The sequence below is a fragment of the Amborella trichopoda genome, chromosome 1 (assembly GCF_054954075.1).
Source record: "Amborella trichopoda isolate Santa Cruz 75 chromosome 1, AtrichopodaSantaCruz75HAP2 v2.0, whole genome shotgun sequence".
Taxonomy (NCBI): Eukaryota; Viridiplantae; Streptophyta; class Magnoliopsida; order Amborellales; family Amborellaceae; genus Amborella; species Amborella trichopoda.
In genome coordinates, this window is record NC_142336.1 from 22621795 (window position 1) to 22648132 (window position 26338).

At 35.7% G+C, this 26338-nt stretch overlaps 2 long non-coding RNA genes and 1 pseudogene across 3 annotated transcripts; 2 read left to right on the forward strand and 1 right to left on the reverse strand.

Moving 5' to 3' along the window:
• Positions 1 to 644: 644 nt before the first annotated feature.
• Positions 645 to 15552, forward strand: LOC110007706 (uncharacterized; annotated as a pseudogene). The gene is made up of 5 exons (XR_016045692.1): positions 645 to 662; positions 1865 to 1914; positions 1995 to 2753; positions 3004 to 3316; positions 14761 to 15552. The product of XR_016045692.1 is annotated as an uncharacterized LOC110007706 (transcript).
• Positions 2853 to 4589, reverse strand: LOC148783746 (uncharacterized). Its single transcript, XR_016045696.1, has 2 exons — positions 3967 to 4589; positions 2853 to 3396 (listed from the first exon to the last, which is right to left on the reverse strand). It is a non-coding gene; the product is annotated as an uncharacterized LOC148783746 (long non-coding RNA).
• LOC105420989 (uncharacterized) lies at positions 10911 to 11801 on the forward strand. The gene is made up of 2 exons (XR_016045693.1): positions 10911 to 11026; positions 11224 to 11801. It is a non-coding gene; the product is annotated as an uncharacterized LOC105420989 (long non-coding RNA).
• Positions 15553 to 26338: the final 10786 nt, after the last annotated feature.

The following is a 26338-nucleotide window of genomic DNA, read 5'->3' on the forward strand; positions in this document are numbered from 1 at the left end:
CATTGCCAGAACTTGTTCCTCTGCTGCATCGTAAAACAATAGTAGCATCCCAAAATTACAATGATTCACTTCTGCAGACCACCACCGTGGGGAACCCTCAATGGACCTAGTTTTTGATGCACTTCAAGGAAGGTTCCTTCGGTTTTCACCACAGTCATAAAATGGACAAGGAGAGAAGTCACGTGTTTCGGGCCTCTTAAGGTGTTCTTTCCAACAGGCCAACTAGCCAGAGTGTGAAACCTTAAATTCCTTTTCCAAATGCCATCCTTTTTCCTTATACGTAAACTATTAAACATGATTGTAAACCTTCTCCACAACACTAATTTTGGATTCTCTTCTTCAAAATGAACATCTATAGGTTTGGGTGTTACGACATCTACAAAAAGAAGAAGTTTGTGCAGAGAAAGTGGGACATGTGAAGATGCATCAGTTCGTGAGGAACTATGCTTCACTTCTCTGGGGTTCTGCACTCCTCTCCTCTGATGCCCATGGATAAAGAGATAAGAGTACATAAAGCCATGTACTGCAGAAATAGATGGAAATCCAAGTAAAATGACACTATTTCTCTGTGACTACCAACATGCTTTTCTCACACTGATGTTCTTTATTCATGAACATCAGTTTGTTGACCAAGATTTGAGAGTGGCTTTGTCTGCGGACAGGTATTTATAAGAAAGATGCATATGTTCATGAGCAAATTTCTTTGGTTAAGTGGCTATTTCCCTAATTGTTTTTGTGCTTCCACGAAAAACTGAATTAAAGGAAACCTGGACCGAAAGTGGAATATCAAATTGGAGTTGGAGTTGGAATGAGAAATTTGTATCTTTGTAACCCTTGTAACCAAATAACCTTACTAAGGCATCTCAGATACCCTGATTTGATACTGGATTTAAACGGTATGTTGTTTCTTACACTTTCCACAATAGTAAATAATGTCCAGCACAATTGGCATCTTGAAACTCAATTTGGGATGATAAGGGAGAGAAGCGTGATCTACCAAACATGCCCTTAAAATACCAAATAATCATTTGAACCAGTGATGTGCATGCACGATAGGCTAAGAACATGCACTTTTTGGGTGATGTCAATGACATATGATGTCAAATAAACATAATAGTACTGCTTTCTAATACATTTCCATCATCTTTGAATGAACGGCCTTATTGGCAGTGAGATTAGCAAGTGCAAGGATAACCTTTTTCATATCTTATTGGCTTATAAAATATCCATTTTAAGGCCTAAGAACTTCAAGTTGTAAGAAATGTCATTACACCTTGATCCTTCATTTCAAACTTCCTCTCTAGGAGATGTTGGTAGTGATCTATACCCTCGTGGTCACCCTCGACAGCATGTCATCAACGTAAACTGGTTGTAAAACAACACATTAGTACGTTGAAAGAGGCGTTATACCCACTCTGATTCAATCCAACATGAATAATGTAATGAAATTTCTCGAACTGCATGCTAGGTGGTGATTAGCAGGTCACAAATTTAGTGGTGATTAGCAGGTCACTGGAGAGTGCAGGAGCAAGTGACTGGCTTCTTTATTCGTAGAAATAGAGTTCCGTGGAAGTGTCAGTATAGATTTGAATGGAGTAGGCTTATTCTAGTGCCAGACTGTCTTTGGCAAGCATATTCACATTTTACTTTATGGATTTTGAGCTAATTCTTTCTTACTGGATAATGCAAACCATAATACCATGAGCCTTGGAAGATGCAAAATAGTTAATGCTGAAAAATCAATTGGATAATGAGATTTAATGCATATTTTAATTGGAGAATGTGGACTTGGATTCATCAATTAATTTTGAGCAATATCTGAAGAGTTTTAACCAAGTTTATTCTATCTTCTCTATAAAGTTAGGTGGATCTTCGCTTCAAATCTTTGTGTTGCCCACAGTGTTCTCATTTAAGGTATAAGGAAGGCTTGAAGTTGTCGTTTTTTGTTTTTATTAATAACTTTTGGCATTTGACAAGTTAACTTCATTTTACAGACCATGTGGCCCATGGGAATTCTGTACTGGGCAAAGGTTGCCTTCTGAGTTCAATGCCTGCCCTTAGAGAAGTGGTCCATGTAATTCCAATGTTTGCCTTACATGACGTATACACAATTATCAGTTGGACATGCCCTTGGTGATATACACAGCTTCACTATTCAAGTATGACTTGCAAAGATACAATTGGCAAATCTTTCCAGTGGCATACATCTATTTCACTCACGTGGTAGCTACTAATTGGAAAAGGGATTGTATACTATGAGACCATTCAACTTTGGTATAAGGACGTCACAATCATCCCTAGCAGTCGATTGTAAACTCTAATGGCATGGGGTGCGTCACAAAGTTTAAAATGTTTTCTTTGAGACTTTTGAGCTAGTCAATGGCACTCAATTCAACCACCTGATTTGATGTCCAATGTCTGAGGGTAATTGTGACCTCCCTATATCAAATGTAAATGGTTTTATTTTATACTTTCCCTTGAAAAAATTGCTTTCTTTTCTTCCCTTGTACTTTATAACATGCACAATTATATGTGTCTTGCATCGAATTGTTGTTATTGTTGTAAATGTATTTTGGTTTGATAAGTTATGAAAAAGTAAATTTTTGGAGTATATGGAGCGAAGTCTTTTTGTATTTGGAACATGACAATGACGAAGGTTGTCGATGCCAGTGGGCCACCAGGACTTCCAAGTTTGTTATAGTAAGGCTGTCACTGGACGGATTTCAGTGTTATGCTTTTCACCTGATGAGGAGGTATGCCATTTCTATTGGTAGAAAGCGACATCCATGATGTCATTTTTTGTTTGTTTGTTTGTTTTGCATGATGTGGATTATGGCCTTCCTTCATCAATTCTCTTAAGCAAGTACATGTATTTCTCAAGTAATATAAAGGCATGCGATGACCTATTAGAAAGAGAGAGCCTACTTGTTAAGGCAAACACCTATACCATGCTATCGTATACCCAATCACCCGATCTTACGGTTCAAATTTGTTTATTTACAGCTCAACAGTCATCCAAAAGAAAAGACTCTCTCAAGACTTGTTCTTGGCAGCGAGCCCAGCCTGTCATTGCGAATGAAAGCTAGTGAGCATCGGATCAAAAGGTGGTAGGTTCTCTCCAATTAATGGAACATCCAACAAATCACTGGTACATACTTGAAGCCGAGGAAAATCCCCAGGCTCGATGAACTTTAATACTCCCAAACTCTGTGAGAACTTGAGGCCAACATGAAACCCAATGCTGAAGAATATCGGAAAGTACAATAATGTTGCCTCTGAAGAACTTCCCCTCTAGGCCTTCTTCCAAACTTGAAAGGTGCTAGAGCAATTCTTGGACAACCTTCTCTTGTTCATCTCGCTCTGAGTATGACATTCTCCATAGGAGAGGAAGCATCTCTAAAACCCAAAAAGAAAAGAGAAGTATGAGATAGAATGTAGTATTTTAGAATGTAGTATGTTCACATAGAGGTTCATTGGTCACACATTGTTGTCTGGTACAGCCTTAATTTGCATGAAATTTGTGTCGTTTGCCAATTGATGACAATGGAAAGAGGAAAGTATGTATCATAGAATGTTTATGCATTTGCACTGGCCAGAGTGAGAGAGGTACTATGGAGAAACATTTCATACATGAATGGTATGGCATAGGGTATGCAGAATGGACATTTTTATTTGTAGATTCTGACACTGGAATCTATCCAGCAGAAAAGCACATATGGTAGCATCGACCAGTCTGTTCCTACTGACAGATTGAAGCTATCACTTTTACTTGGGTTTGTGCATTACTGAGAGTTATGTTTAATTTTCCTGTTGTTAGTGGTGTAATGTATATTTGCCCAGTTACTACTATATGGATCTGTATAATTATAATGATCTAGGTCATCATAACAGCATGACCGTGAGGTTTTCTCGTGTCTCGCCAGTGGGTTGGATATTGATGGAGAGGACTGTGTATGTCCCACTAACCTTCTCATTGACGAAATCCTATATCCCTCCATCATCATCCAACATATAGATCGAACAGTGACTGACCTTATGGTCATTGCTCTTACTGTGACGAAATGGAACATTATTTGTTTCTCCTCATACATTTAGACGAGTAGCCTTACACCACTAATGTATGTACACGACATTGTAGGGCATCTGCCGTTCTTTCTTCAAGACAGCCGGCAGAGAGTAGTCATCCACCTGGTCATTTTTAATCTCTACTGTTCATCCTCTCCAGATGCTTTGCCAGAAACTTTCTAAATCTGAACTTTGAAAAACTAGAAAATGCTATAGTGATTAGCAAGGGAAGAAGGGTTCTCTTATCATCTCAGAATTTGGCCCAAATCCAAGGCACTGCTCTCTCATGAGGATGTTTGGCCAAGGTGGGGTTTTTGTGGCCAAGTTTCTTTTGTATATATTCTAAGCCACTGCATTTGGCCATGTAAGAGGAAGGGGACCTTCTTGTAAACCGGGTTGCAGTGTAAAAGTGAGTGGCTTTTGATAGAAAGATCTATGTACTGGTATTGGATTCCTTGGTGCTTCAACAGCCTTCTGCTCTTGACTGAATGATGGGTCAGTCCACATTCCAAACACTTTCTCCAGCCATTCATATGAAGAAACTCTCTTTTGTTGGATAGGATCTCTCTCTGATTTCTTGCTTGTGGGGACTAATATGGGCTTGCCACCTAGTTTCTCAAACCAAATTAGTGGGCTTTTTCCTTCGGGCTCATTTGGTTCATATGCAAACGCATGAGACAATTTTCATATGAAACATACAGTTACACGACGTTTGGTTTGTGCGTTAAGCCGATGAAAACTTGTTCCATTGGAAAGTTTCTGCCACCACAAGGAGCAAATGGTTTGAAAAGACATCTTCACCCCAAAAGGTGGGGAGCAAAACCAAAAACAGAAGAAAAAGAAAGAAATCTTTTTCTCTTCCATCCGCCGTCTCTTTCTCTTCCCTCCGTCATCTCATTCTCTCTCTCTCTTTTGAAGCTAGTTCTTAGAGAGGGTTTTTAAAGAGATTGACTTCTCAAGGAGAATGGGTTTTTAGAGAGAGAATGAGAGATTGCGAGCAAATGAGTTTTTAGAGAGAAAAAGATTGGGTTTTTAGAGAGAGTGATTTTTAGAGAGAGATTAGGTTTCAAGAGAATGGGTTTTAGAGAGAGAAAGAGAGATTGAGGTTTTAAAGAGAAAGAGTTTTTAGAGAGAATGGATTTTTAGAGAGAATGGGTTTTTAGAGAGAGAATGAGAGATTAGGTTTTTAGAGAGAGAAAATAGGTTTTTAGAGAGAAAAATTGAGTTTTTAAAGAGAAAACACGGGTTTTTAGAGAGAGAATGAGAGATTGAGTTTTAGAGAGAGAGATCGATTGAGTTTTTAGAGAGAGAAAAAGAGATTGGATTTCTAAAGAGAAATTGGATTTTTTTAAAAAATAGATTTTTAGATAGAGAAATAGAGATTGGGTTTCTAGATAAAGAAAATGGGTTTTTAGAGAGAAAGATTGGTTTTTAGAGAGAGAAATTAGGTATTAGAGAGGGAAAGAGAGATCGGGTTTTTAGAAAGAGAAATAGAGTTTAGATTTCTAAAAAGAGAAAATGGGTTTGAGAGAGAGAGAGAGATCGGGGGATAGTTTACGAATGGATTACCGAACAAAAGAGATTGGTGTACAGGAATTCCAGGTACATGGACCAAACATGGAAAAAAGCAAGATTGGAAAACTATTGCACAGTAAACTGTTTATTTTACATATGCAAACTGATGCACATGAACCAAGCGAACCCCTTCGGGAGTGTTTGATAACAGGAAGTTAGAAGAGGAAGAAGGAACTTCACCTATTACTGTTAAAGTTTTTGTGTTTGATAAAAACAAGGAACTTTAAAAGGAGAACTCCACACTACTGTTCATCTTCCTATTATCCCGTGTAAAAAAGGTTCCGACCCAGAGGTCGGAACTTGAAATAAGAAGTTAGGTTTTGGACTTCAAAACCCCGAAATAAGAACTTGAGCTTCACTTCAGCCCCCGATAACCCAAGCCCTCTTCATTCCCATCTTCGCCGCTGAGCACCCTCGTTCCCATCTTGCCATCTTCGCAGCTGAGCACCCTCGTTCCCATCTTGTCATCTTTGCCGTTGAGCACCCTCTCTTCGCAGCTCTTCGCTGAGCACCCTTTCTTCGCTGATCAGCCTCTATCCCTGAACTCAAAACTCTCTTCGTTGGTACAGGAAGGAGCACCCAGCACTCTTCTCTTCTCAGCTCATTCGCGCTCGGTTAAAATCTTCCTGCCGCAACAACATCTAGCCCTTATCTCTTTGCTTTCCTTCCATTTCAGGTAGGCTTCTCCTTTTTTTTTATCTGGCGATTTGGTAGTTTTTTTGTTTTTTGTTTAGGTATTGTTCTTCTTTGAATTTGTATACATAGAGCTGTAACCGGCAGCCGCCATTGACTGTTCTACAGTAAAACCGTCTCTCCCTGAACTTAAAACTCTCTGTTGTGAGTTTCAACTCAGTCTCAAATTCCAATCTCTCTCTCTCTCTCTCTCTCTCTCTCTCTCACTCACCATCAAACCCCTAAATCAGACCTTTAATCATGTACTTGTCTGTTCTCTCTCTTTCTCTCTCTCTCTCTCTCTCTCTCTCTCTCTCTCTCTCTACACACACTGTATTTGTTAGTTCCCGAATTTTCATTTTGTTTCATGTTTTGGTGTTTTTTGTTGTTACTTGTTTTTTTTTCATTTTCTGTCTGTTTTTCTTTTCTGGGTGTTGTTTTTATGCCAAATGTGAATTTGGGTTTACTGTATATTAGTTAATTTGCAACAATCAGGTATCCCGTAGTTTGCATTATGCTCTATTGTGATGCTTTTTTTCCTTTGTTGGAAATAAATTATAATTTTGATCAAAGTCACAAACTAGATCATATGAAATGCTGGGTTTATGATTTTTTGTTTTTGTTTGTCTCAAATTTTGTATTTTTTTTGCTTTTGATTTATGTCTCTTCTACATGTTGCTATGCTGCTTTTGGTTGTTTCTGATTTTTTCTTTTAATGCATTGTGTCATCCGTTTTCTTTGTAAAAGTTGAATTGGGTTTACAGTATATGAGTTAATTTTTATGCTTTTTATGTGTGCCTCTTCTATTGTGTAACAATGTGGTTTAGATGAAAATTAAGATTTATTTTATTTTGTCCATTTTATGGGGTGATTCTGTGTAATATATATCGATTGTTATGTGGAAAGGTTCCCACTTTCTAGCTTTGTGTATGTGTTTTTGTTGATAGCTGAAATCTGTGGATGTATTAATTGGATCATGTATTAAAAGTTTAAAATTTGTTTTATTCAATGAAGTCTCTGCTAATGGTGATTGCAATGAGTATATATTACCTTGTTTTGTATCTAAAGTACATTTTTGTGGGGTTTTCATGTTTCTTGAAGTTTTGGTTAAATTCCGTCTTTTTTTTTGTGGTTTGTTTACCATTTTCAGACCGTTGTTTTATCACATTCGGAGTTTATGTCGACTTTAGTGCGTAGATCCTGACCATTTGAATGATATTAGGGCTTATTTGGTTGTTTAATGTAGTTAGGGATTCTGTTTGGTTTTTTGGGGCATTTTCACTTGAGAGTTGGTTTTCAACTCTTTTTATCATACAATTCTAAATTGGTAAAGTTTTCATACAACCCATATGAAAACTTTATAAACAAAACAAAAAATCAGTATCATGTTAAAGTATCATTTTAACTAAAAAAAGAAAAAGTTATATTGGTCTGTAATAGTCCACAAGGAATCAATTAAAAACATTTGATTAAAATTTACATGTAAATTTTGATTTTTCAGTAGATAATTTCTCATCTTAGGAGTTGAGGGATCTTAGGCTTTATAATTCTATGGTGAACTCTCCTCTTCTACTCATGTTTCTTTAATAAGAAAAATTGTCATGTATTTTTCCCTCAAGCAGCAGCCTTTTTTATTCTATTGAATAGTGTCTTTTTCCTTGTGCATATCAATAATTGTACATGCAACTATAGGTATTTTTGTTTGATTTGGTTTAAAGAAATTTCGTCATCCCCAAAATTTCATGAATGTGAGTCCAACTATAGGTATGATGGTTTGCTTTAGGTATTTTTTTTGTGCTACTATAGGTATTTTTTATTTGCTTCCTGCCCTTCATTGGATTTTCATTTTCCTTTGAAGTTGATACTATTAGTTTGTTAAGGTTTTGGTCCAATTTTCATGTCTCTGCTACTACAAAGTCAATTTGGATTGGGTGGTCTTGGCCAAGTATGAATCTTTTATGTTAATTTTTTTAGGCTCATGGAATCGTATAAAACCTTGTAGGTTCATATACCAAGATGACTCAGCTTGATACCAAGCGTTGACTCACGTAAACAAGAAATGCATGAATTACCAACATTTTCATTTTCTTCGCTCAATGGTTTCATTTGTTCCAAGTATTTTATTGAAATTGCTTTGCTATTTTTTTTTTTTTTGAAATTGCTTTGATATACAACTATGATGTGGGTTCGTGAAATCTGATATATTTTTTCTATGATACACAACTATAATGTGGGTTTTATTTCTTTTTATACAAATAAAAAATGCATGAATTACCAACATTTTCACTTTCTTCACTCAATGGTTTCATTTGTTCCAAGTATTTATTGAAATTGCTTTGCTATTTTTTTTTTTGAAATTGCTTTGCAATGGATGTGTGGTATTCAATAGGATGGACCCATGCACATCATCAAGCCCGACGAATGAGAATATGGGAGGCAAGAGAAGCTCTCAATGGACACAATCAGAAGAGGATTACGTCATTGAACTAATGGAGAAGGAGACTAGGGGTACGGGGCAGGGGGGGCTTTAGAAAAGGCGCAGGGAAACAAATGGTAGATGCCATGACGATTAAGTTTGGGTCAAGAAACAATGTAACTAGGCTGAAAAGCAAACATAAGTTCTTTAGAACCATGTACAATGATATAAAAAAACTTAAGAATATCTCTGGTTTCGAATGGGATGAAAGTAGGAGGATAGGCTGCTGTTTAGAATGACTTCCTAGCATTATGTAATTACTCCTTTGCATAGACTTTTAAAATGTTGACTATGTTTCAATACAAATATCGATAAAAATAATTTATGGTCTTCTATATGCACGAGAATGAATGGGCAAACAAATACCAAACAAGACTTTACCTGAGTATTCGCTGTTAAGTAAAATCTATGAGGGAGGAACGGCAAATGGGACGTACATATCTATTGGGGGTGGCATCAGAATTGAGCCAGAAAGGCCCAACAGTGCATTCTCTGATAACCCCCCATTAGAAGTCCTGGATGAATCTAGCTCATCCTCATCTAATGAGCACGTATCATCTAGATCAAAAAGACGACGGCATGGGAGCACAACGCTGATCAAAGCAAGCCGCCCACATTGAGTTCATGACTTTAGCCATGACAAAGATGGCCTATAGCATTGAGATGCTGGCATGTGATACCGCAGGTAACAACAGTACTCCTGTGTTGGATGGTCCGTTTAAGGCTAGGAGAGATGCCTGTAAAATTGTTGAAGACATGTGGAAAGCATGCGAAGTTGGTGATATTGTCCTTTTAACGGCGGCAAGGATCTTCCAAGATTCTATAAAGGCGGAGATGTTACTAAACTTGGAGGATCCAAGGATGCAAAAGGCTTACTTGGATGAAGAGATTAAACGCCTCCAATAGAGTTTTGATTGACTGTGTTTAATTTTAACATCAAAGACTGCTTCTTTCATTTGTATGTGAATGGCTTATGTTATTTTAATGTCAAATATTGCTTCATGGTTTGCTTTATAGATGATGACTTCTTTCATTTGTATGATGGTTTGCTTTATGGATGATGAAAGAGATGGCTTCTTTCATTTGTGTGTGGATGACTTCTTTCATTTTAATGTCAAAGATTGCTTCATGGTTTGGTTTATGGATTATGGTTTCTTGCATTTGTATGATTGTTTGCTTTATGGATGATGAAAGAGATGGTTTCTTTCATTTGTATGTGGATGACTTCTTTCATTTTAATGTCAAAGATTGCTTCATGGTTTGCTTTATGGATTATGGTTTCTTTCATTTGTATGATGGTTTGCTTTATGGATGATGAAAGAGATGGCTTCTTTCATTTGTATGTGGATAGCTTCTTTCATTTTAATGTCAAATATTGCTTCGTGGTTTGCTTTACTGTTGTGGATGGCTTCTTTCATTTGTAGTTATGGATCCCCAACGGCGTCGGTTGGTGGTAATATTATGTGCTGCATATACAACGTGTTGCATTGCATATTGGTATATCACTACCCAAATGAGGAGGGGGCGTGTTCATACTTCAATTTTTACTGGGGCCAATTATGTCCAATACTTGCTGTCAGGACACCCTCGTAAGTGCTTCGACAGGTTACGCATGGAGAAAAGTGCTTTTATCAGTTTATGTAATTTGTTAAAGGAGAGGACAAACATTATAGATACAATATATTTGGCAATTGATGAACAAGTAGCCATATTTTTAAGCACTATCACACACGATCAGCGGAATAGAGTGGTCCAGGAACGGTTCCAACATTCAAGGCAAACCATAAGTTGCTTCTTCAATAGAGTTTTAAAAGCGATCTTAGAATTGGAATCCTTGTTCCTGCAACCACCAAGCAATGAAACACCTGCCCACATTGCTGGTGATACACTACGCTTTTACCCATATTTCAAGGTATGCGAGTGTCAAGTATTCCACATTGTCCTTCTCACATCCACATCTTATTAATATATAAGTAATGATTGTTTGTTTGTCTTAATAGGATTGTGTCGGAGCTATTGATGGGATATTGATGGGATTCATATCCCTGCTCGAGTTCGTACTCGATTGCATAATCGTTTCCGAAACAAAAAAGGTTTTCTAAGCCAGAATGTTATGGCTGCGGTTGGTTTCAACGTGCGCTTCCATTATGTACTTCAGGTTGGGAAGGATCCACATCAGATTCTAAAGTCCTATATGATGCAATTAGTAATGGACACAGTAGGCTTGCAGTGCCTGAGGTTAACTCCATTACATTATTTTTCGTTCCTTCGGTTTGTACAATATTTGGTAGCGTAATATCTGGCTTTATAATATACTCATTGCACAAACATGGAACCGGAAAATACTACCTTGTAGATGGTGGCTATCCTACTAAGCATGGTTTCATAGGACCATATCGAAGAGTCCTGTTACCATCTAAACGAATTTATTTCAGGCCCACGAGCTCCTCAAAATCACAAGGAGTTATTCAACAAGCGGCATTTGACACTTAGAAATGTGGTGGAGAGGACATTTGGGCTTTGGAAGGCCAGATTTCCTGTACTTAGGAATCAAATGCAGTATCTTTTACGAACACATGTTGATGTAGTTATTGCATGTGCAATATTGCACAACTACATCATGATGACACGAGGAGCCGATAGCAGAAGAGAGCTGCGCTTTCGTAGGAGGGTTGAGAGTGAACTGGTAATTGATGGAGATAATGGTTTCTCGCAATTGACTCAAGGGCAAGCTGATCATGATGATGGTGCTAGTCTGCGAGATGCCATGGCGACGCAGTTGTGGGAGTCCTACCTAAGTCGCTAGAAGTTATTTGGCCCATTTATTATCTTGCAAAGTATATTTGTGTTAAACTGACTTTTTATTGATTTCAATTATGTATGTTTAAACTATTACAGGTTATTGTTGAGCTGTCGTGTTCATTCAATTGCATTTTCAAATATGTATGTTTCAATTATTACAGGTTATTGTTGAACATCAGTGGTGAATGTAAGTAGTGCTCAAGTTATTACAGGTGATTGTTGAATGGACTGATTTCTTACTGCTTGCATTGTGCATGTGTGTTTGAATGGGCTGATTTCCTAGTGCTTGCATTTTCAATTATGTATGTTTAAACTATTACAGGTTATTGTTGAATTGGCTGGTGTTGTACATGGTTATATATGGATGCATGAATTGTGAATGTTGCTTGATTATGTATGTTTAAACTATTACAGATTATTGCCATTGGGGATTTTTTTTACCAGTGCTCTAGGGTTTTGTATCAGTTATCAGGTTCTCTCAAAAACCCCCAAAATGGCAGGAAATTTGTTGATGAATGGAATATATAAGCTGTTTTTTTTTTTCCCTAGTACTGCACATATTGGAAATGAGAGTAAGTGTTGTTTTTGGTTCATTGGTGCACTCATCCTTGGAGGAAATGGATTGCATTCAAGGCAAGGTAGAGTTGCTGAATTTAGTTGAAGAACTTGAAAAGAAAAAGTGCGAGTTTTTAAGTGTTACTAATTTCTAATCCAAATAATGCTTTTCTAATTTGGTTTGGAGTTCATGTGAATTTATACTTGTTGAAATTCTCCACCTAATATCAGGTGAATTTTGACAAATTTGGGACCAAAATTGCTGCAAGCATTGGAAAATGCTGTTGGATTTTCACCGAAATTAGGAGTAGAACTCAATAATGCCTGAAAATGCGATCGATGAGTGTGTAGTGATGTGTAGTGATCTTGTTCTCTGTTTGGAAATCTGTTTGAACTTTGAAGTTCTTTGCTATATTTGCAGATACTTCACTTCAGGTTTAATTTTTCAGATTGGGGTATTCTGGGTTATGCATATTGTCTGTTTGATAGTTTGACTCAGTAGAGGGACAATCTGTAAATGCATTGAAACTTCGATATTGTCTTGAAGTTGGCTGGATTTGCTCAACCAAGTTTTCTTCTTCCTTTTTTTTGTCATCTTCATTAGCAATTGGTTTGAAATTAGTGGGATTCGAGTGACTTGTCTTGGTTATCTTGCTTTGGTACTTTTTTGAAGTTGGTTGTGTCTTGTCACCTAAGTTTACGATCTTTCATCTGTCATCACTATTGGATTTTTTTCTGCATTGTGCAATCAGATTTTGATTTCGAGTTCAAGCGGAACAACAAAGTGAGGTAGGGATTTCAAGACATTGGGATCATTATGGCCATATTCTAATTTGGTTTGGTATAATTGAAATAATCAATTTTTTGAATTGAAAATGACTTCGCTGTACCTCTGTTTTCTCTGCTGTTCTAGCAAAAGAACCATGAGAATTTTGAAAAACATTTTACTTATCATTGAGAATTTCTCTTCCTATTCTTTCATTTTTTGTTTTTGCCATACTTGAGAAGCATCCATAGGGACTTGTCATTGATCACTCCATAACTGTATGATATGCATTGCTTTCTTTTTTTTGGTTAGCATTTCCATGTCTGTTGGGTTGTACTTTGTAGTCTTAAGGAGCTTTTATCGGTAAAGAATTTGATGAGATTTGCCGATAACCATTCAGAGGTATAGCAATAGTATTTTCAAGTATTGCATATTTGTATGTTCATCACTACTTGGATGCATCCATATTATCCTTTGATATCTTTTATGATATCTGGATCATTATTTTGTTTGAAATTTGGGTTTGAATGGCTGAAATTACTGAAAAGCTTTCTTCAAATCATCTTAAAAGCCCCATTGTTTGCCTAGAGTTTACTCAACATATGGTTGTTGCTTGACTTATGTTCATTTGATCTGTGAGAGGTTACAAGCTTCGAGTGTATACGATAGTATGGCTAGACTTATTCAAAATATGTCATTTGGCCATGTTATACCAATACTATGGTTTGATATGCTTATGTTACATTCAGCTTGTGAAGAATGAGTTTGTTAGTATTCTTTCTTTGTTCATGGGTAAGCTGCTGGACAAGGCCTTCCCAATTGTGTGCAATGTCCATGTTTTTTATCTCTTATCTCCCTCTTTGTCATCACTTTGTTCCAATAATAGTTCACTTTTGAATAAATGAGTCAAATGCTTGTTTCTCAGGTTGAGGGACATGTTTTTCAGTAAATATTGTCATTATCCTGCAATTAGCTCCTCTAGTTTTGTGGAACGTACTTGGTGCGATTTTGCTGGGGATCTCTTTTTTAGATGTCTTGGAAGTGGGTAACTTGTTTTTGACTGGTTAAGAATTTTATACATTTATAAGCAATAAAAAGCTACAAACACTGAAAGAAGTAGATATCCAAGGGATGTGAACCCCTAGCTACAAACACTGTGAGGCAGCATTAATTGGGACCCACTCGGTTGCGGAACTGATGCAAATGCCTCCAAAATGATTTCACTATTCGACTTGGTCTGACATGACAGGTTGCAGAGATCATTCTTCCTTAGGGGGCCCAAGCATTTCTCTTTCTTCTAGAATGAAGCATTAGGATGCTTTTGTAGGTTTTGCATCTCTTGTAGTGAGATGTTCTTTTTTACTTTTGTGGAGGCCTGGGAAGAATGCTTGAAGGCGTTTGGATTCCAGGTTAGATGAACAAGGTGACAAGTAATCTTCTGAAACTGAACAAGGGTATCATTCAAAGAATAATGTGCACACATTCAAAGCGTGGTAACGGATTTTATAAATAGCTGATGCCCCAGGTCTTTGGTTTGACCTGTGTTTCTTGACTATCATATAACTTGAGACTCATCAAGTGTGATTTGAAAGGCTCTCTACGGAATGTTTATACCATAAATGGTTGGCAAGTCAGTGTATGTTCAACTATTTTGTAATTTACCTGTTCTATACATGGTATGGTTTAAGATGTATCTAATAATTTATTTAATTGGATATCTATTCATGATTGAACATTGGTCATTGGATATCATTTTACTTGTAGATTATTGGTCAATTCCTAGTATCCTTCTATTCTTCCCCCCTCTCTTCCCCCCTCAAGTATATTGAAAAGAAAGCCTGATTTTCAGGACACAAGGATTTCTTGCTCTCTTCACTGGGGACACAGGTGAGATCCGAGCAGAGGTCAGGGAACAAATTCACACTGAAGTGGCAGAGTGGAGAGAGGAAGGCAAAGCTGAGATTGTGCTAGGGGTCCTCTTCATTGATGAAGTCCATATGCTTGACATTGAGTGTTTCTCTTTCCTCAACCGGGCATTAGAAAACGAGATGGCCCCTATCTTGGTGGTGGCCACAAACCGAGGCATTACGAGAATTCGAGGCACAAACTACAAGTCCCCGCATGGAATCCTGATAGACCTTCTCGATCGACTCCTAATCATCTCCGCCCAACCTTACACTGAAGAAGAGATTCGAAAAATTCTCGATATTAGGTGTGACGTGGAAGATGTGGAAATGTCGGAGGATGCAAAGGTCCTTTTGACAAAGATTGGGGTAGAGACTTCTCTAAGGTATGCTATTCACTTGATAGCAGTTGCTGCACTCGCTTTCCAAAAACGTAAGGGAAAGCTCGTGGAGATGGAAGATATCAGTAGGTTTACCAACTTTTCCTTGATGTGAAGAGATCGACCCAGTACCTAGTGGAGTATCAGAACCAGTTCATGTTCAATGAGGTTCCTGGTGAAGTGGATGGAGTTGAAACTATGCAAGTGTAATGTTGGGTTCTTCTTGCTTACCATCAATTTTTGAGATTTCATGTTTGATGTTACGGGAGAGAAGTCAGAAAGAGATGTCCATACACGCTACATAGTTCAATCTTAGGAATGGGATTGACGTTAAGGTGGTAGCACCACCTGTGACTCAAACTTTGTTTATCATGGTTGCACCTATACTTGGAAAATCATGGTTGTACCTATACTTGGCAAAGGTGGCAGGTCGGCCTAGGAATCCCAAGTTGGGGTGGAAGCAATTGCTCAGTATCTACTGCAGTGTGCTCTTTCATGCTGTGAGTTTTTTTATTGAAATCTGTAAATCTGTTTTCATAAATGCAAAAAAGAATTACATGTATATATGTTTTTATCAAATACGAAATTCAGCCATTACATGTATATCTATTCTTTATTGTATACAAAATTGAGCTTTCTATACAACAGACTTTTCAAAATTTCAAAAAGTGTTTTGACTTGCAGTGAGCTCAGTTCAATTGAAGTTGCCGGCCTTGCTATTAGCCTCCTGTTAATAGGTGGGTTCATTGCATGGCCAGTCCTCTCGTTTGATCTCATGGTTCATCAAACAAGTTCCTCAAATGGCAGGACTTTGTGGATGTGGCTCAATGAATAATGTTGCAATAATTCCCCTTTTGCTATGTTTGTGGTCCGAGAAACCTAGAGGGAGGAATTTGGTTGGGTCAACTTGTGGACTCGATGGATCGGCTCAACTGGTTCTGGGTTTGGACCCAAACAATGGAACTGACGGGCCGAGCTTGGGTCTACTTGACCTTGACGTTATCCGGGTGGAGTTCACATGTACTTGACCTTGACCTTACCTAGGTGGGGTTCACATCTAGGTCTCGGTTGGATCCTATTGAGCTAGGTTAGGTCTTGTCAGGGCTAGCCTGCTTTATATTTGTATAAAATAAAACATATATACATAATGTTAATTATATGGAATAAATTATGTAAATAATGGTTATTTTTCTTAATTTATAGACCTAGACTTAACCCCACGACCTAATTGGTCAGGTCTGGATCCAATTGACTTGGACAACCTGAAACATATAGACCCATTCCCAGCCCAAGAGAAGCTCGGTGCCTTGCAACATTACTTGTGACTTTACTTCATTCTGCAGCAATTAGGCAATGGACCAAGAAATTAAGCAGTGTTGCGTTGGTCGTCACTTACTAGGTCCAGACCTGTTTCCTCGTGTGGTCAAATGAGTTCCCATCAAAATTATGGGACAAATGTTTGCCATTATAATTTTAGAGAGAGAGAACATAAATGTTTTAAGGGACAAATAACAATGTTTGTTTATTGTTAAATGCAAATATTTTTTAGGTTGGGATATAGATGCATCAGTGGTGGATGTCAGCAGTGCTCAATTTATTACACTTAATTGTTGAATGGGTTGATTTCTTACTATTTGCATTGTGCACGTATGTTTGAATGGGCTGATTTCTTAGTGTTTGCATTTTCAATTATGTATGTTTAAACTATTACATATTATTGTTGAATGACGTATATTTTTGAATTGTGAATAACGTATTTTTTGAATTGTGAATGACGTATTTTTTGAATTGTGAATGACGTATAGCTTTTAGGTTAGGATATCGCATGGTGAATATAATTAGTGTTCAAGTTATTACAGAAAAATAATATTGTACTTTACTTTCAATTGATATTATATTCCAAAAAATAATATTTTACAAATAATAAAAAATAAATAATATCTATGTCCCAATTTTAACTTTTATATCCTGTCTATTACTTAAGCTAATATCCAATTCTATATAAACTTTTTCCATATTGGCTCTATATAAATTTTTCCCATATTAATATGGGAAAAATTTATATAGAGTAAAGGCTCTAAACCATCAAATTGGAGCCTACCTACAAACTTTTATTAGGAGAGGTTGTTTTGATGTTCAAATATCATCAAATTGATCATCTCGACATCAAGATGCATGGACATGAGAAAAAAATAGATTTCAAGTTCTGGAAATAGTGTATCTTGTAATGCATTTTTTGACAGTCAATTTTCAAGATTTTCAAATTTTCATAGATCTGCTCGATCTACACTATTTTCGAAGCTTTAAATTTTATAACTAAAGATAAAAATATAATTTAAGGCTATCACAAAAAATTTTAGTATTAAAACCATATTTCTCGACAGTATTTGAAGGTGGGCTCTAATTTGATTGTTTAGAGCCTCGGCTCTATACAAATTGCACCCATTAAATATTAATGATTAGATAAAATTTTAAACTGAATAAAATTTATATATATATATATATGGAAAATAACCTTGTGAGACCCTCTCACACCCATGTGTATAGGACCCCAAAGGATTACTATTCAATTTAGCACAGATCTCTAGAAAAATCAAGTCCCACACCCATGTGATAATTTTTCTAGAGATCTGTAGCAAATTTAATGGTGATCTTTTGAGGTCCTACACATGGGTGTGGGAGGGTGATCATTATATATATATATATGCTAGGGTGAGCCCACTAACTCACATAATAGTATAAGCCCAATGGCCCAAATTGAATCTGGGCTGATCTGACGATCGAGAGTATTTGAATTTTAATTTTTTTTTCTACAAATTCAAATCACTTAAAATTTGAGGTGAGTATTCTTCTCATCAAGCCGAACCTAATAAAAATATTAAAAAAAAAATCCAAAAAATTAAAAATAACCAAAATACCCCCAAAACTTTATGAAGGTATTTTGGTTATTTTTTCATGTAAAATATTTTTTTAATATTTTTGAAATATTCATCTAGTTTTTATCAACGTACGTCTAAAATTTCAAGTGATTTGGATTTGTAGAAAAAAGCTTAAAATTCAAACACTATCGGGCATCCGTGATCGTTAGATCGGCCCAGATTTAATATGGGCTATTGGGCTCATTTTTCTTGTGAGCCTATTGGCTCACATAAACATTTTCCATATATATATATATATATAGATAGGCACAGATCTCTAGAAAAGTTATCACGCGGGTGTGAGACTTGACTTTTTTATAGATTTGTACCAAATTTAATAGTGATCCTTTTGGGTCCTATACACATGAGTTGGGGAGGGTCCTATAGGATCATGTCTTATATATATATATATATATATATATATATATATATATATATATATATATATATATATATATATATATATATATATATATATATATATATATATATATATATATATATATATATATATATATATATATATATATAAAAGACATGATCCCATAGGACTTTCCCCCACCCATGTGTGTAAGACCCTAAAGGATAACCATTAAAGTTGGTATAGATATCTAAAAAAGTTATCACATGGGTGTGGGACTTGACTTTTCTATAGATCCATGTCAAATTTAATGGTGATCCTTTAAGGTCTTACATACATGGGTGGGGAAGGGTCCTATAAGATCATTTCTCATATATATATATATATATATATATATTTCATTTACTATAATTTTTTGTTTACTATAATTTTTTATGAATTCATCTTCACTATTAGATAATAATTAATTTTTATATTTTAATTATAATATTTTTTAACCTACTCTAAAATTAATATTATTTATATTAGTAATATAATATTTATATATTATTCTCGAATATTAAAAAATAAAAATATTAAAACATATCAATAAATTTAAAAATATAATTGTAGCTCTATTTATAATTATATTTTGAAGTAATTGTTTTTTAAAAAAATTTCAATTATATTATTTGGATGGAAGTAGAAAGAGATATATAAATAACTATGGGTATACCAAAGAGAAAATTAGAGAAGGAATTATCTTTTCTTTTTGTATTTATCAATACAAGTATTACCTTTTTTTTGTTTTATATAGTAATATATTGTTAACTTTTATAACTCATATTTTTAATTAATTATTTCCTATTTTATTTTGTATTTTAATTATGCTATTTTTTAAAATAATTGAAATTATCTTCAATTATATTAGTAATTGTGCTATTTACTTGTAAATATCAGAAAATTAAAGAAAATGAAGTAATATAAACATGTCGTCACATGATACATAGAACAAATAACCTATAACAAAACTACACTTTTTGGTTGTTTAAAAATCGAAAATCTCGAATTTTTGGTTTTTTAAAAACAAAAATTCTCAAAATTTTGGTTTTCTAAAAACCTAAAAATCTCAAATATTTAATTTTTCAAAACCGAAAATCTCAAATTTTTTATATTTAAAAGTCCAAAAATATCAAAATTTCTCGACCCAAAATCCCCTCTAAAATTGAGTTCGTAATCTATAGATCTTGTCAAAATATGGAAACTTGTGATAGTATAATGGAACAGTTTCAATTAGGTCCCTTCTTTCCACAAATTTAATGGAGAACTTGCATGCATACATTATTCTGGGCAAGCTATCCTATCGGTAAAAGATATCCATAAAATCGAAATAAATCAACCTAATTATAGAGCCGAAACCCTAAACAATCAAATTAGAGCCCACCTCAAAATTTTCAGTAGAAGAGGTTGGTTTGATGCCCAAATATCCTCAAATTGATGATCTCGACATCAAGATGTATGGACATCAAGATGTATGGACATGAGTAAAAAATGGATTTCAAATTTTGGAAATAGTGCATCTTGTAATGCATTTTTGGACAGTTAATTTTCAAGATTTTCATGTTTTCATAGATTTGTTTGATCTACACTATTTTTTAAGCTTTAAATTTTATAATTAAAAATATATATAGTTTAAAACTATCACAAATATTTCCAATATTGAAACCACATTTCTCGATACTATTTGAAGGTGAGCTTTACTTTGATTGTTTTGGGCAGTCAATTAAAAAATGGATCGATGCCTAGGATCGGGCACTTCAAAAACCCATTCGGATCGGTGAATCGGTGATCCGGATCGGAAATCCGCCGACTCGATCGGATTAAGCTCTAAAAAAATCTTAAAAACTTATTAAAATTAATTATAGATGTTGTCTTTTAGGAATCCAATAAGAAATTAGGGTACTCCATTGTTAACTTTCACTTTTTTCATCAATTTGTGAATATTGATATGTTTTTTCTTTGTTTAAAATTGTGTTAACCTTTAAATTTACTTCACACATAAGAATCATGTAATTATCATGGATAAAATATATTATCATACATGAACTACTATAAAGAGTAGATTTCATCTGTAACAATCCTAAAATTTCAAAAAAAAAAAAAAAAAAAAAAAAAAGGAGAAAAGATGCTTTTAAATAGGTGATGGTCTGTTTGAGTATGATGGTTCTTGGGGACCATCACTATTTTCAAAAACTTTTACTTGGTTTAAAACTTTTGCTGCCGCATTTGTTTGCAGCCTTTGTAGTTGTTGCTTGCAGCTGGCAACGTCCTTTAGCGGACGTGGTTTTCGTATGTTGAAAGCAGACGCTTAACGCGACACCTCAGGTATGAGGTAGAGCGTAATAAAATATTATAATAATACGTTATAAGAATTTAAATAGGGGATGTGAGCACTCCCACCGTAGAAAATTTTGAGATCTCTCTCTCTCTCTGGTCGAAACACAGTGAACTCCTCTCTCGAACCGAATTTTTTATCGGAAGCTCTCCCTCTCAAACATTTGTGGGTAAGTGACATCGTCTTTCTGAAAAATAGTCTATTTTCAATAAATAGTAATATTTCCGTCTAGGATCTTTATTTTATCAGTTTTGTGTGTAAGTGACCTCATTGTCTCGAAAAATAATCCATTTTTTTTAAAAATGAAATGAAATAATTATTTCTGCTTATTATCATGAATTTTAGGCGCGATAAATTTTATGCGCACGTGACCTCATTATCTTGAAAAATAATCTTTTTAATAAAAATTGTGATATTTTATCTATGTTAGAAATTTTGAATGCTGTAAATTAGAAAAATAAATTTATTTATTTTTCTTGTTTATTGTTAGAAATAAATGTGATATTTCTGCTTTTAGTAAAATTGTGATATTTCTTTCTACTGTTTTGAATATTTAAGACATTGTAAAATTCATGTGCAAATGACTGCCTTATTATTTAAAAATTGACATTTTTGCAATTGATTATAATATTGTTGTGAAATGTTTATTTGTGAATTGATATCCCATAAATTGTGATAATTCCGTATTCTTGAATTTCTATAAGAGTTTTTCTATATATATTAAATTGGCAATTATGCTAGAACGTCTTTACGAACTGCTATCTTTCTAAATTTGAGCCCAAAATATTTGATTGGTTATTTTAGAAATGTTATTGAAAGTGACTGTTATTAATGGTTTCAGTGAAATTCATATTAATGATTTCAGTGATATATTGAGTACATGATATTGTTGCTTTCGAATGTTTAAAGAGATTTAGAAAGAGGTATAAGTAGACCTATCTGGGACGCCGGTAGGGATTAAGTGGACTCATCCGGTACGCCGGTGAGGTATAAGTGGACCTGCAGGGATTAAGTGGACCTATCTGGGACGCCGATAGGGATTAAGTGGACCCATCAGGACGCTGATGGGGTATATAGGTGACCTACTTGGGACGTCAGTAGGGTATTTTGTGAAATCCTTTGAATTATGTACTGCCGTTAAAAGTGTTATAAGCATTTCAATTACTCAGATTATACTTAATTATGCATTTATTGTAAGTGAAACTGTTGATGCATTTCTGTTAATAGATCTCATTTTGGAAAATATTGATATCTTTCAATCATAATTATTTTTAGAATTATGATGCTCACTTCCTGAGTAGCCAAACTCATCAAACTATGGTAAACATTTTTTCAGGATAACTGCGGATTCATTTTGAATGCTAGTCAAGATCAACCTTGAAAGATACTGTTGTTGTGCTAGCTTTCTTTATTTACTTTGTAAGACCTCGGGACTGGAAATTTATCCTATCAATAGATGTATATATATTTTGTCTATCACATCTCAGAAATAACAGTATTGTAAATTCTTAGGGTGTGACAATTATGGTATCAGAGCAATAGGTTTAACATCCTTAGGAAATTTAAAAGGGATGTACTTAAAATCACATTTATTGTGTGTACAGACCTGAATAAAGTCAAGATCCAGAATAGCTGAAGCCAATATGGAAAGAATTCACAAAGCCTTGGAAAATATGGTTGCTCTAATGCAACATCAGATGGAAAACAACAATCCACCCAGGCAGTCAGTTACAGGAAATGGTGGGAGCAATATCGAACAATTTAAGAAATTAAACCCACCTTCTTTTAAGGGTGCTGTAAACCCACTGGAAGCCGAGGGATGGATTATGCAATTGGAAAAAATATTCGAGGTTATGGAATGTCCTGATGATAGGAAGGTGGCCTTGGCAGTTTTTATGTTAGAAGGTGAGGCACAACACTGGTGGCGAATGGCAAAAGGAGTATTGGTCAAAGAAAATAAAACCTTGACTTGGGAAGTATTTCTAGAGGCATTTAATGAAAAATATTTCCCAGATTTTATTCGAGACCAAAAAGAAATGGAGTTTTTAAAATTAATCCAAGGAAATAGAACAGTAGCACAGTACGAGGCCAAGTTTACTGAATTGGCCAGGTTTGCACCACATATGATTAACAATGAGGCAAGAAAGGTGAAGAAATTTGAAAGGGGTCTCAGGCCAGCTATTAGAAGCAGAATATCAGTCTTGAAATTAAGAACTTAAGCTGAAATAGTGGATTGTGCCCAAATTGTCGAAAAAGATTTTGAAGATTACCAAAAGACGAAAAATCAGAACAGTCATGTTAGACCTACATCATCTAATCGACAACAGTTTGAAAGGCCAAACAAGAAGCCAAAGCCCTCGCCATTTCAAAACCCAATAGAACCATGTAGAAAATGTGGGAAAAATCATGGATCATGCCCTTGTTATTGGAATACCGGAGCCTGTTTTAAATGTGGAAAATTGGGACACCAGATTAAACAATGTCCTAGCTTACAGACACAACAGCTTCCAAAGCAGGGAGTGATAGCTCGAAAGCCTCAGATGAAGGGAAGAGTATTTGCGATTATCGAGCAAGACGCTCAGGCGTCAAAATCAGTAATCCAAGGTACTCTTACTATCTTCCAAAAAGTAGCTCATGTTTTGATCGATCCTGGATCTACTCATTCATTTGTGTCACAACACTTTGCATGCCACTTAAAGGTAGAACCAGAACAATTAGAATACATTCCAGAGGTAACCACACCGATGGGAGATTCAATTAACACCAATATAATGTACAAATCATGTGTAATAAAGATAGAAGAAAAGGAACTGTTGGTTGATTTAATACTCCTGGAAATTCAAGATTTTGATGTAATCTTAGGCATGGATTGGCTTTCTGCATACCATGCAAGTATTGATTGTTATAAGAAAATTGTTACCTTTAGTATTCCGAATCAACCAGTATTTTACTTCAATGGTGTCAAAGAAGACTCCCCATCATATTTAATCTCTTGTATTCGAGCTAATCGCCTCCTTCGAAAAGGATGTCAAGGCTTTCTTGCCTATATCAAAGAAGATAGGAAGGAAGAAATAAATTCGGATACCACTCCGGTTATCCGAGAATTTCCCGACGTTTTTCCTGAAGAATTGCCAGGATTACCGCCGGACAGGGAAATTGACTTCTCCATTGAATTAGTGCCAGGGGTAGCACCTTACAGAATGGCTCCTGCAGAACTTAAAGAACTGAAACAACAATTGGAAGAATTATTAGATAAAGGTTGTATCAGGCCCAGTGTGTCACCTTGGGGTGCTCCAGTACTGTTTGTCAAAAAGAGAGATGGGACTATGAGATTGTGTATTGATTAAAGACAGTTGAACCAAGTGACAGTGAAAAATAAGTATCCATTACCTAGAATTGATGATTTATTTGATCAATTACAAGGATCACAAGTGTTTTCAAAAATTGATCTTAGATCTGGATGCCATCAGCTTAAGATTAAAAGTGAAGATGTATTCAAGACAGCTTTCAGAACAAGGTATGGTCATTATGAATTTTTAGTCATGCCTTTTGGATTAACCAATGCACCAGCTGCATTTATGGATTTGATGTTCGGATCTTTAAGCCCTTTTTGGATAAATTTATTGTGGTATTCATCGATGATATTTTAATTTATTCCAAGAATCAGAAGGAACATGAGCAGCATGTAAGAATAGTATTGCAAATATTAAGAGCGACGAAATTGTATGCCAAACTTAGTAAATGTGAATTTTGGCTTGAACAAGTGACATTTTTAGGACATGTCATATCAAAAGAAGGTCTATCAGTTGATCCTTCAAAGGTTGAAGCCGTTGTTAATTGGAAACAACCAAGCAATGTGACTGAAGTTCGAAGCTTTTTGGGACTGGCAGGATATTACAGAAAATTTGTAGAAGGATTTTCTCGAATCGCAACCCCATTGACTCGATTGACACAGAAAAATGTCAAATTTGAATGGACAAGTGAATGTGAGGAGAGTTTTCAAGAACTAAAAGTTCGGTTAACTTCAGCACCTATTTTAACTATTCCTGAGGGGAGTGGGGGATTTGTGATTTATAGTGATCTTTCACATAAAGGTTTGGGCTGTGTATTAATGCAATATGGGAAAGTAGTGGCATATGCATCCAGACAGTTGAAAGAATATGAGAAAAAATATCCAATTCATGATTTGGAGCTAGCTGCAATAGTATTCGCTTTGAAAATATGGAGGCATTATCTATATGGTGAGCAATTCGTAATATGCACGGATCATAAGAGTTTGAAATACCTTTTCTCTCAGAAGGATTTAAATATGCGGCAGATAAGATGGATGGATTTCTTAAAAGATTATGATTGTACAATCCATTATCATTCAGGAAAAGCTAACGTTGTGGCCGACGCTCTAGAAAATCTACAGGAGTCTTAGCTCATCTAATGATCCAAGAAATGCGATTGTTAGAGGAAATAGTGGATTGGCATCCAACTCCGTCCATTAATGGTGTGGTAAGTATGATTGCCAACATTAAGGCGGAACCCCAATTAATCCAACAGATTCGATTGGCACAAAAGAAAGACCCTCAGCTTATAACAATTATAGAAGATGTTAAGCAAGGAAAGAGAGATGAATTCTCTATATGTAGTGAGGATTTGCTACGATTCAAAGGTCGGGTTTGTGTCCCGAATGATAAGAGTGTAAAGAAAGCTATCTTACAAGAAGCACATCATTCTCGTTATACGATACATCCCGGAAGTATTAAAATGTATCAGGACCTGAAGAAAACTTTTTGGTGGAATAATATGAAAAAAGAGGTAGCACTATTTGTGTCTAAATGCTTAACATGCCAGCAAGTAAAAGCTGAACGTCAAAGGCCCGCTGGGTTGTTGCAGCCTTTACCCGTGCCAGAATGGAAGTGGGAGCACATCTCTATGGATTTTGTCTCTGGCTTGCTTAGAACAAATTCAGGACATGATAGCATTTGGGTCATTGTGGACCGGTTGACCAAAGCTGCCCACTTTCTTCCGATTCGCACGACGTACACTTTGGATCCACTGGCTTAATTGTACATTAAGGAAAGAGTGCGATTGCATGGAGTTCCTATCAGTATTGTATCGGACAGGGATACTCGGTTTACTTCTAAATTTTGGGCTAAACTACAGTCAGCCATGGGGACGAGACTCACCTTTAGTACTGCCTTTCACACCCAAACTGATGGACAATCGGAGAGGACCATCCAAACCTTGGAAGATATGCTAAGGGCCTGTGTTATTGACCTTACAGGAAGCTGGGGTGATCATTTACCCCTGATTGAGTTTGCTTATAATAATAGCTTCCAAGCCAGTATTCAGATGGCACCATATGAAGCCCTGTATGGAAGGAAATGCAGGTCACCCATATGTTGGGACGAGGTTGGTGAAAGAAAGCTTTTGGGGCCCGAAATTGTCCAGATAACCACGGATAAAATAACATTAATTCGTGAAAGGCTCAAGACAGCT